Genomic DNA, 11,900 nt, shown 5'->3' with positions numbered 1-11,900 from the left:
TCTATCAAAATAGAAACATGTTGTACTTCCTGTCCAGATTATTGTTTTAAAGTCTCCTTGCCTGTACTGCTAGCAGGCTGCTTTTTTAAACACTCCACCTCCTCCCGTTTTATGAAATGCTTAGTACTTATTTAAAGGAATTAGATTGTTAGCTCCAGGGCCAGAACAGGCTCAGCTGCAATGCAAGTTTCCCCCTACACTGCCCCACCAACGTGCCTCATCCCTGACCTGGAGAGACCACCTCTAAGGTGAGAGAGTAGTTCAGTGTCCAAGCCCATTTAATTCTTGGTCACGCCACCAGGACTCCCCACAAGGATATCAATCAGTGCCAACTGTCTTGGGGCGGGGGTGTGGATTGTGATGTAGATACTTGCCAATTAGAACTGGACTGAGACCAATTAACTTTGTTTTCTTTTAGTAGAAGAAAGCTTATACTAAAGCTTGGTATGGAATACACTTCTACCCCGATATAACGCTGTCCTCAGGAGCCAAAAAATCTTACCACGTTATAGATGAAACCACGTTATATTGAACTTGCTTTGATCCACCAGAGTGCACAGCCCCGCTCCCCCAGAATGCTGCTTTACCGCGTTATATCCGAATTCGTGTTATATCGGGTCACGTTATATCGGTGTATCTACAATTTAGCATTTCAGTGAAGAAGTGAATGTAAAAAAAATCAGCCACGTTGGGGTTGGGGTGGAAACTTCAACTACAGCTAAGGAAGTAGTTTGTTTTGTGTCTACATTATTGCGAGTGATATTGACCATTGTGTTGATAAAACATTGAAGTAAAGTTGGTGGAGCAATATATCCATAGTTTGCCTCTCCAATGGCTTCAGGGGGCTTTTGCCTGAGTGAGGTGGGCAGAGGGAAACTAAACACATAAGAAGTATACCTTCATAATAGATTTCTAAACATTCTCACAGAGCAGAAAGCATCAACCCTTATCAGTTCAATCTTGAAATGTTTTCTGTCTTCACAGCTCAGGGGAGAGGTCTGAGCAGGCTGTGAGAAACCTTGGTGAACGTGGGATTCTGGGGCCAGACAGTGACTAGTCTGTTTCCTGCCATAAGTTATGCCAACCTGAAACCTGCTGTAACTCGTCCCCAGTGACCACTCAGATAGTCAAGAACATCCAAAGTGCAAAGGTTCCCCAGTCTTGTGGTTGTCTGGACAGCGTTGGTGTAGAACTGCTGCACTGCCTAGGTGAGTCCTTCTGTTGCCAACTGAGCTAGCTTTCCAGCTGCTCTGAGACATGGAAGCAGGAGTCAGAGCCTGGCCGACTGTCTCCTGACTCCCAGGCTCCTTCCATAACCACTAGACCATCTCTAGCTTCCCTTGTGGCAACAACATACATCTGTCGTTCATTCCATCACTAAATATTTACAGCTGGGTGCATAATTCCACCCTAGAATGTATCTGAAGGCAGAATTTGGCCCTATGTACAATATACAAGAATCATTTTACATACCCCTGAGGGAGCCACAGCTGGAAAGCTACAACTGTTACGAGTGGACAGTAACACTACATGCAAGTTTATAGCAGTAGGTTAATAAATAGCAAACCATTTAAGCTGAGAGAATTTACAATAGGTAGGCAAAAAGCATTTCTCCAGATTGGCCCTTGGGCAGGACACTGGGGATAAAACCCCTAGTCTTGCAAACATTGCCTGGGATACTTTATTGACAGAGGGTGAGGACTTTGGTTCTAGGTCTTATTCCTCCTTCCCTACATTGTAGCACTGGTTTAGCAACAGATATGCCTATATGAGGGGACGCCATCCTACCTGTGCAAAGGGTCAAGTTAAAGTATAGGCAATATGGATGTGTGCCTATGGCCCCATCTTATGAAGTCATGTGACTACATCAGCACCTCAGATTTCATTTTTTTTTTTAAAGTATGCATGCCTCGTTTGTTAAATGTGTAATCAGAAACTTCACTCAATTTAATAAAATCACTGGAAGTGACATGCCCTGGGTGTTATAGTGATGCTTACTCTGTAACATGGTGATGCCCTGTTAAACAGATTATCTATACTCCTAGTGCATAACATCTCTTTAAATAAAAGCTCGTTGTTGTAATCATTGTTTTGTTTCTGATATTTCCGTGGCAAGGATTTGAAAATGTGTTAATACTTTCTAATACAAGATACATTTCTAGCCCTCAGGGTTGCATAGATAACCTTGAAAACACAACCCAACATAACTAATGCAGGGAGTCTGCAGATAGTCTGGAACAATAGCCCTAAGAGTTGTAAATCTCATCTCAGTGGGGTGAGAACTCCTACACCTATGTCTCTTGGGAACCCTACCAATGCCACCCTTGCAGGTGTGTGTGTGTGTGTTTATCTGGACTGCCAGAGGGCAGCAAGCTCATCCCACCCATCCAAACACATACAGTGGGGCTCCTGGGGTAGGTAGTGCGGGGGGTGGGGTGGGGCGGGAAGGAGTACTCTGCTGCCACTCTTGCCTCTCTCTAGGGGAGTGTGACAGGGTCCACTCACTCCTACGGGCACCTCCTCCTGGTAGATCTGGGGATTAGCTCCACTCAGGTGCTGTGTCCTCCTCTGGTGGATGCTCCATCTGTCTCTGCAACTCCAGATGCTCCTTCTTTGCTACTTGGCCCTTTGGCCAGGTCACTATGCACGTTGCCACCCTTCTGGGGTATCAAAGTCTTTCAGGGCAAACCATCCCAGACAGTCTGCTCTCCGCTGTTTGTTCTGTGCCATTCCCCAGTGGCTGGTAGGGGAACCTAGGCCTGCCCTCCACCCTGGGTTCCAGCTCAGGGGCCTCTTGTCAAAGATCTGCCCTATCCTATCCCTAGCGGCTTTGCCCCTAAGACTTTCCTACCTTTCTGGCTTTCCCCCTTCTCTGGGTTTGCGACCCCAAACTTCCTCCTCCCAGGGAGTAATTATAGGCCACTTATCTCTAGAGCCCCAAACACACCTCCCTTCTCCCAGGGAGTGATCACAGACTACTTCCCCTGGAGCCTCCTCTCTGCTCACAGCTTCTGGGCTTTCTATAGGCCCAACCTGTTCCTATATAGCTGAGCTTCAGCTAACTAATCCCTGCACCCTGGCTCCTCCTCCAGGTGCAGCCTGTGCAGTTAATTGGCCCATCTGGCCACTGTAGCCACTTCAGGTCTTATGGGTAAACAACACCCTATCACAGGGAGAAAGGGGACCCCTGCAGCTGCAGGCAGAGGGCTTCCTGTTGCCACTTCTTGGGGGGAGAAGGAATGCCCTATGCCATTGTCCTTGCTTCTCTGGGAGGAGTCCACTGCTAACACAACTCTAAAAGGGGGAGGGCCATGCTGCTGAGGCCCTTCTGTGGGGGAGGTTGGGGGCCATGTGTCACGGTGTGCCCAAGGCACCAGGTTGAAATGCTCTGGCATGGCCCTGGCAGAGGGGTAAATCTAGTGTGTGGGGGGAGAAGAGTGTTCCATCTCTTATAACACCCCTGTGTCTGCGTCTCTCCTATAGATTAACATATAAAGAATGCAAGACGACGTTAAGTGAGTGATGACCTTGAGCCACACAAACTGATTGTGTCCTGCAGCTCTTTGAAACTGCTGGGGTTTGGTTTGGTTTTTAGTTGTCAAACAAAATCCTGCAACCACTCCTAGGATTCTGAATCAGCCTTGGGGAAAGTGCTCTCTGCACACATATTGGAATACGAGACTTGAATTAAAGCAGAGAGAATTTGTTTATCCAGTGAACACACCGGGGCACAGTGAAATACTAGATTCATAGATTCCAAGGTGGGAACGGAGCACTGTGATCATCTAGTCTGACCTCCTGTGTAACCCAGGCCAGAGACCTTCCCCAAAATAATTCCTAGAGCAGATCTTTTAGAAAAACATCTAGTCTGTATGTAAAAGCACTGCTTGTGCTCATTTGATATGCAATGCTGACTTCTTCAAGCAAGACACCTTTCACATTATGGTAAATCAAAAAGAAATGAACAGAATTTTACCAAACTTTCCAAAATCATTTACATTTTGGACCAAAAAGTTTGAAAGTGACAATCACCTAAGCAACCCTCAGGGTGTGTCTATAGCTAGGTCCCTACCAAATTCACGGTCCATTTTGGTCAATTTCACAGTCATAGGATTTAAAAAATCACAAATTTCATGATTTTGGTTATTTAAATCTGAAATTTCATGGTGTTGGAATTGTAGGGGTCCTGACCCAAACAGGAGTTGGGGGGGGGGGTTGCAAGGTTATTGTAGGGGGGGGTTACAGTACTGCTACTCTTACTTCTGTGCTGCTGCTGGCAACAGTGCTGCCTTCAGAGCTGGGCTGCTGGAGAGTGGCGGCTGCTGGCCAGGAGCCCAATTCTGAAGGCAGAGTATGGTATGGTATTGCCACCCTTACTTCTGCACTGCTGCCTGCAGAGATGGGCCCTCAGTCAGTAGCCGCCGCTCTGCCGGCTTGGCAATACTGTGACACCCCCCTACAATAACCTTATGACCCTCTTGCAACTTCCTTTTGGGTCAGGACCCCCAATTTGAGAAATGCTGGTCTCCCCCCAGAAATCTGTATAGTGTAGGATAAAAGCACACAAAAGACCAGATTTCACTGTCTGCAACGTGTTTTTCATGGCCATGAATTTGGTAGGGCCCTATCTATAGCACTTCAGTAGCAATACTGTGTTTTGTGCACACACATCTGTGCATTAGACTGATGATGCATGCCCACACAATTTCTATCTACTTTATCTTCCTACCTACTGACTTATAAAGAGACTTCCTCAGGCTGATTCCAAATTCCTGAAGTGGAATAAGATTCTTCAACAGAAAGAAGAGGTGGGGGGGGGGGAAGAGGTGGGAGAGAACGCAGCAATTTAACAAAGCTTTAGGACAAAATTAGTTTGTACTGCTTGAGGTCATGTGTTAACATCTTGAATTATGAGTCAATTCACCCTGAAAAGGACCACACCCCACTATTCTTCCTTGGCCTTTTACATGCCCACACAATACATAACAAGGCTAATTAAAGCTGCACTCCTGGAGATGCAAAGAGGATCAAAAGGGCCTTTAAGAGACAAGTTTTGTCTCTCTGCCCAATATTCTCATATCTACAAATCAAACAGTGTTCGGACAAGAAGGCAGGACTGTACAGTACCCTCAAGCTCAGCTTCCCTTCCCAGAGCTTTGAGATAAGATACATTCATTCCTGTACTGTACTATAAATATCGTGGCTGTATAGCATTACTACTGAAGGTGTGCATTCTCAGAGTACCATGATAGGTCCCAGTCCAATAATGGGACATCTCACGTACTTGAGATAATGCAGATGCTGAATGTGTTGCTGGATTGGGGCCTTACAGCATAAACAGTTAAGCGTATATTTTAAGCATCAAGACCATCATTCTATATATAACATTGTCAAAACAAAGCTTACTCCAGTGCATCTCTTCCAAAGGAAAGGAAGCTTTTTACCTTATTCTAATTTGTCCTGTATTTCCGCCCTTCCCCATCCCTCCCCTCAAATAACACTGACATTTTGCTATTTTTAGACGTGTTTGTCAGAATCTTGGACAATCTCTATAGTCAGGTATTTTGTTTTTCTGAGATTTCTATCCCTGGCTTTTCGGACTGACAGCAGATCTCCCCAGGGGCCATGAAAAGTCTGTTATCCTTAAAGGAAAATGGTAATTTGTTTTCTCCTGTGAGAATATTTTTGAGATTTTGGACAAATTTCCAGCATAACTAGAAAACACTGATTCGTTTAAAATGCTTTTATTACTGAAATTTGCCCTGCAAAATCTGCAAATACTGCATCTTCTATGGAGGGTTTTGTTTTGTTTTGTGAAGAGCAGCCCAGTGGAACTTCACAGTGAGGTAATGAAATGAACAGTTATGGAATAACCAAATGGATGAAATCGTGTCTAGCTCAGTCCACAACAGTTTCAGGACTAAATAAAGTATCCTCCAATAACAACCCTCCACATACAACCTCTAAGGTGTTTACTTCACATTGCACTAACGGCTTGGCTACACTTGCAGCTGTAGAGTGCTTTAAGTTAAACCAGCCTTCGGAGAGCACACTAGGGAAAGCGCTCCAGTCTGTCCGCACTGAGAGCTGAAAGCGCACTGGCGCGGCCACATTTGCAGCACTTGCAGCTGCATTGGGAGCGATGCATTACGGGCAGCTATCCAAGCATTCAAGTGGCTGCAACGTGCTTTTCAAATTGGGGGGGGGGTTGGAGTGTGACAGGGAGTGTGTGGGGAGAAAGGGTGGGTTTTTGGGGTGCTGAGAATGTGTCAGCACGCTGTCTTATAAGTTCAGACCTCCCCCGCCTCTCTCTCACTCACTCAAAGCAAACATTAGCTGTTTGGTTTTTTTCTTGGAGCAGCCGGCACTCCGAAATGAAGCCCTCCCGCCTCTCTCTCACTCACTTAAAGCAAACATTAGCTGTTTGTTTTTTTCTCAAACCAGATAAGCAGCAAGCACTCCGAAACGGAGCTTTGAAAGGGCACTTCCGCATACCGAGTTCACAACAAAGACAAGAGAGGTCATTTCAGTTAAGGGGATTATGGGATGTTTCCGGAGGTCAAATTAGAGCGTTGTAACGTTACTTCTCGTTTACACTGGCACTGAAGCGTCTCACCCAATACACAACAGCTGTTAATCCTCTCGGGGAGGTGGAGTACCAGGAGTGCTCCAGCCAGGGAGTCAGAACACTCTATGTGTCTTGCCAGTGTGGGCGGGGAGTAAGGTAGAGCGCTCTGAGGGGCTTTAATGCGGTATAACGTGCAAGTGTAGCCAAGGCCTAAGGAGCCTGAGCTTCTTCTATCTATACTTCTATCTATGCTACTTATGTGGCCCCTATATTGTAGTATCTGAGCATCGCTCAATCTTTAATTTATCATACCAACATCCCCGTGTGCTATTAACTTCACGTTGCAGATGGGGAACTGAGGCACAGAGATGCTAAGTGGCTTGCCTAAAGTCTCTCAGGGAATATGGAACAGAGCAGGGACCTGAACCAAGTCCCAGACTAGCACCTTAACCACTGGACCCTCCTTTCTCTCAATGCAAAGACACCCACAGACTTCACTTGGAGTTGGATCATTGAAGGAACATAAATCCACACCGTGTAGATGTGAAGCATAGGAGTTTATTACGCACAGCGCTGGCGGAGTGTCACCTTGATTATTAGGCTCAGAGACACTGTCAATCAATTGATTAAAATAGAATATATAGATTTTCCATGGGCAGGGGCAAGTGATGGGGTAGGCAGTTCCACACCCCTGGATAGGTTTTGCAGCAAGACAAGATAGCACATTAGCCAATGGTTAACAGGTTACATAATGTCTCCGCCCATGGTCTCAAGTTAGCAAGTTAACATTTAATTAATACTTCGATAAAATGTATTAGTATAAAATATATATATGTTGAATTCAATTTGAGGTCCATAGGAATGAAGCAACTCCTTTGATTGTGCAACAGGTACAGTCCTAGCGGTTAAAGCAAAGAAATAGTGAAAGTATATGGCAATAAAGATTGTCTCCTTCGTGCTTTAAGACAGGCATTGGTCCCTGGGAAAGGGAGGTGGGAGGAGGCCATATCTTATACTGACATGTGCCAACCTTTCATAAACTCAAGGTTGGATATGTGGGAACAACATCTCCCTACAGAAGAAACTAATACAATAGGAACAGGGATTGTTTGTTCAATTTGCAAACCCTGAATAAGACACAATTATTTAGTTCTCAGCTCCAACACCTGGCAATTTGCTGACTAGGCTTATTTTGGCAAAGCAAGGTTATCTGTTTACCCCAGCTTTCTCTTAGCTAATCGCTATTTGCTAGGCCTCTGGTCTCCTGACCAAACTCTGGACTTCGGGTCTGGAAAAGAACTGGCACAATCCATATACCAGGTTGTTATATAAGATGCACATGGATTTTAACCCTTTAATCATGCCTGGTGAGTGCCCAGTTGATGTCAAGGGGAATTTGCCTTTGTAGGAAATGAAGGAAAACTTTGTAATAACTTAAGAACTTGGCCCAAGAGGGGAACACTACACAGAATGGCAGCTTATTTTTTTCCTTACAGGAAACGTGTGACTTTCTAACTCTGTCTTAAGGGCATGTCTTCACTGGCAACATTAAAGCACTGCCGCAGCAGCATGGCTTGTGTAGTCACGGCAAAGCGCTGGCAAAAACCCACCTCCATGAGGGGAATGGCTCTCAGCGCTAATGCACTGTCTAAACTGGCGCTTTACAGCGCTGAAACTTGCAGCGCTCAGGGGGGTGTTTTTTCACCCCCCCTGAGCGAGAAAGTTGCAGCGCTGTAAAGCGCCAGTGTAGACAAGCCCAATCTATGTCATACCAATCACCCTGCCATTTGAGCATCAGACAAAGCAGTATAAATTCAGCATGCAAATTAGCTTTAGGTTCTATCCTGACATCACCAGCAGAGATGGAAAATTTCTCCCCACTTTTTCCTTCTCTCGTCTATTCCTTTTCCTCCTTCAGAGTTTCACTAATATGCTCTACTTTTACCACTTTCTTTTTACAGCTGTTGGATATTGGGGAAAGTATTAAAAACAATGGGAAATGATTAAAGGAACTTACGTTTTTCCAGTAATATTGTAAGACAGTGTTTTGACAATCAGTGGAGGCTAGTGACATCTGAAAAAGGATAGGTAAAGTAGACATGCATCCGAAGAAGTGAGGTTTTTACTCACGAAAGCTTATGCCCAAATAAATCTGTTAGTCTTTAAGGTGCCACCAGACTCTTTGTTGTTTTTGTAGACATGGAACGGTGTACAGTATTCAGAGCCATCTTAGCAGACAAAGAAAGATCATACTGTATAACAACAGCCTAAGAAAAGCTTATCTTGAGGAGCTGCCACTGTTGATAGCTGTCTGTGCTCACAGCTTGACAAAGTCTAATTGATACATTATTATAGAATCTCTCTGTAATGACATTAACCATGACTAATTCCCAGTACCACTATGGATGTAATATAAAGTGATCAATTAAGTCCTAATCAACAGTGGCAGATTAAACTGCCACACTAAGACCAAGGCTTTTCATTCATAGCTCGATCGTTGGTAAGTGGGATTCTGCTTTAGAAGTTTATATTATGAGATCACTTTAAAATAGATTAGGCCAGTGTTTCCCAACCTGGGATGCACCGGATGACTTCATCGGGCAGAGGAGAGGAAGAGTGAAGGTGGGAAAACCACAGGATCCCAAATACATCCCAATGCCCTCCAACCCATGCTGCCGCATCTCTTTACCTATTTATAAGGTCTCCATCACGAGCAAAGCTGAGAGCCTCACAAGCATTAATGAATATATCTTCACAACACTTCTATAAGGTAGAGAGTATTATCATGCCCATTTTACAGGGGGAGAACTTTGGCATGGACAGTTTTAAGTAATTTGCTTATGGTCCCACAGGAATTGTCTTCATGAGCAGACCCAGCAACTGAATCCTGAGCTCCTGAGTCCCAATCCAGTGCTTTGACCACAAGACTATTCTTCTTATCAGGTAAAGTGGCAGGGGGCTCCTGGACAGCCACTCCTGCTCCTTGCCCCCTGTCTGTCCCTTTCTGTAGCTGGCTGTGGGAACAGCTCATAACGTATAGGCCCGCAGACAGCGGCAGCAGCCTGCCAGCCCAATCTACTTTTCTGTGTTCTGGTGCCACCGAGCTCAACCTTGTGTTGACACCGATGCACGTCCTCTCCACCCAGCAGCATGTAGCCTTCTAGTGAATGGTGGTTGGGAGGCAGGCACTGATCTGATGGGGGTGGAGCAAGGAAAGGAGAAGAGTCAGTAAAAGTAAAGGAGGAAAAAAGAAGTGATGAAGAAGACAAGAAAGAAAACAGAAAAGAGGGAAAGGGACAGAAATTAGATGGTGAAAAAGAAAAAGACGGTGCCAGTTGTGTCAGGCTGTGGTACTAGCAAAAGAAGGCTGGGAACCACTGACAGAATTGGGCACTATTTATAAAATCCCAGTTCAATGACAGCCACTTAAAAAAAATTCCTCTCATGGGAAGGGACCAAGATCTCTGCCCCTCTGACAGGAGCTTGAAAACAGTCCCTCATCAGTGTGTCCAGCTACGGCTCAGATCCTACCCATAACTATAAAGTCTGTATAATGGAAACCACTTCAAACCAGGAGGTGTGGTAGCACCCCCAGCACCCCTAGTTCCAGCACCTATGAAACCCACTGACTTCAATGAGACTACTCATGTATTTAAAAATTGCAGGACTGGGTTTTAAGGAGAGAGAGGGAGAGAAGGAAATGGCTATTACCTTATGTACATCTAACAAAGAGGAATGTGTCCTAGACACGTTGAAAAACAAAACAGTAGCACTGCTGCCAAGTGTCCAAAGTGAAAATATCTTGTTCATAGTAGTGAGAGCAATATGGATGAGAATTCCCAGTTAATATATAATTACAATGCCACAACTACATCCAGGGGAAATCACCTGGCTTAAAAGTACTGACGCTTGATGGGAAAGGGAGAGTTTATAAAACAATATTTGTTGGAAAATCAGCTTTCAATTCCAAGCAGCACTTCTTGGCAAAAATTTGCTTAAACCTAAAATTGATCCATAATGAGGAGTTTAAGTATGTGCCTTAAAACACACATTTCACCTGCTTTTTACAAATAAATATTTTATAACTGAGGATTGTCATAAAAATCTCACTCTCGGTGGTTCTGGCGCCAAGTTAGCAGATTACAGCTTTTACATAAAAGGTGAACTGAAAGCCTTTTTACTTGCCAAAACCTGTGCTTAAGGTTCTGTGTTTCCTTGGCTACAGCTGATAGCATCACTAATATCCAAAGAGTAGGGAGTATTTTCATTTTAGGTGCTTAAAATGTCATCAGTTATTGCTGGGGTAGCTCAGAACCCTAAGCTTGGATCTTGGAATCTAAATGAAGGAGAAAAGGATTTTCTGATGGTCTGTTTGTCATATAACAACTGGGTCTGAAATCTTTAGGCTCCCTGGAAGGACAAGGTTCGGATCCCAGCAGCAGGATCATCTCAGCCCTTCTCCTTCTGAGGTCTGGTAGATGAAAAGAGTGCAGTGCAGGTTACTGTGTGCAGGACCCTCAAAACCAAGATCCCATCAACCCTGGGGAGACATTAAAGACTGCTTGAGCCACTTCACATAAAGATGGGGCCTTGCCTTGGTGTCTGGCCCAAAATTCCCCTCCCTCAGTGTTCTGCAGTGGGCTGCTGCCCGCCACGTGAAAGGTGGCTGCATTTCCAGGGTGCTGCACGTACACACTGTGCGATCATTTGGGGTGAAGAGTGCCAAGATGATTATCTGTCATATGTCTGCCCACAAATGTATTCTGTTACTGACTTGCACGCTTAAGCCATTGACTACATATATTTATTTTGAAGCAAGCTTTTCAGTTCACCTTTAAATGTAGCTATTTCCTGCCCTTCTCCAGATGTCGTGTAGAGCTGAGGAAAGTGAGACCATGGACGAGCCTGTTGTGTCGGATTCCTGTTTAATGATTGTGGGGTCCAGGGTTGTATCTCTGGCCCTATTTGGTGGCATTCATCACATCCTGGTGTCTTTGTGTTGCCACTATGAGCAATAGCTACTCACCAGAGCTCATGCTGCTTCTTTCCTGACTTGGTAAGCCTCTATGGTGCTGGGTTTTGTGTGCACATTGTATGAACCACTGTCAGCTATATCCCTGATGGTTTTGGACTCAGGGAGATCATCCACTGAAGTAATAAACATTTCATCATCCAAGGGCCCAGTGCCAACAATTTTGGGGATAACCCTTTTCTTCATTAGTTTATCCAATGTCTCTATAGGAAAGGGATAGAGAAAGAAAACCAAGTCTTGTATAAAGGACTGAATTCTCTCCTGCATGCTGCATATTTACATTGGAGTATAAACACAGGG

At 44.8% G+C, this 11,900-nt stretch overlaps 1 long non-coding RNA gene across 1 annotated transcript; it reads left to right on the top strand.

Annotated features, from left to right (window-relative positions):
* Nucleotides 1-627: 627 nt before the first annotated feature.
* LOC117871191 lies at nucleotides 628-11,648 on the top strand. The gene is made up of 3 exons (XR_004644177.1): nucleotides 628-1,208; nucleotides 9,421-9,511; nucleotides 11,434-11,648. It is a non-coding gene; the product is annotated as an uncharacterized LOC117871191 (long non-coding RNA).
* The last annotated feature ends 252 nt before the right edge of the window (nucleotides 11,649-11,900 follow it).

The sequence above is a fragment of the Trachemys scripta genome, chromosome 1, assembly GCF_013100865.1.
Source record: "Trachemys scripta elegans isolate TJP31775 chromosome 1, CAS_Tse_1.0, whole genome shotgun sequence".
NCBI lineage: Eukaryota > Metazoa > Chordata > Testudines > Emydidae > Trachemys > Trachemys scripta.
This window is presented reverse-complemented; position numbering and strand designations above follow the sequence as displayed.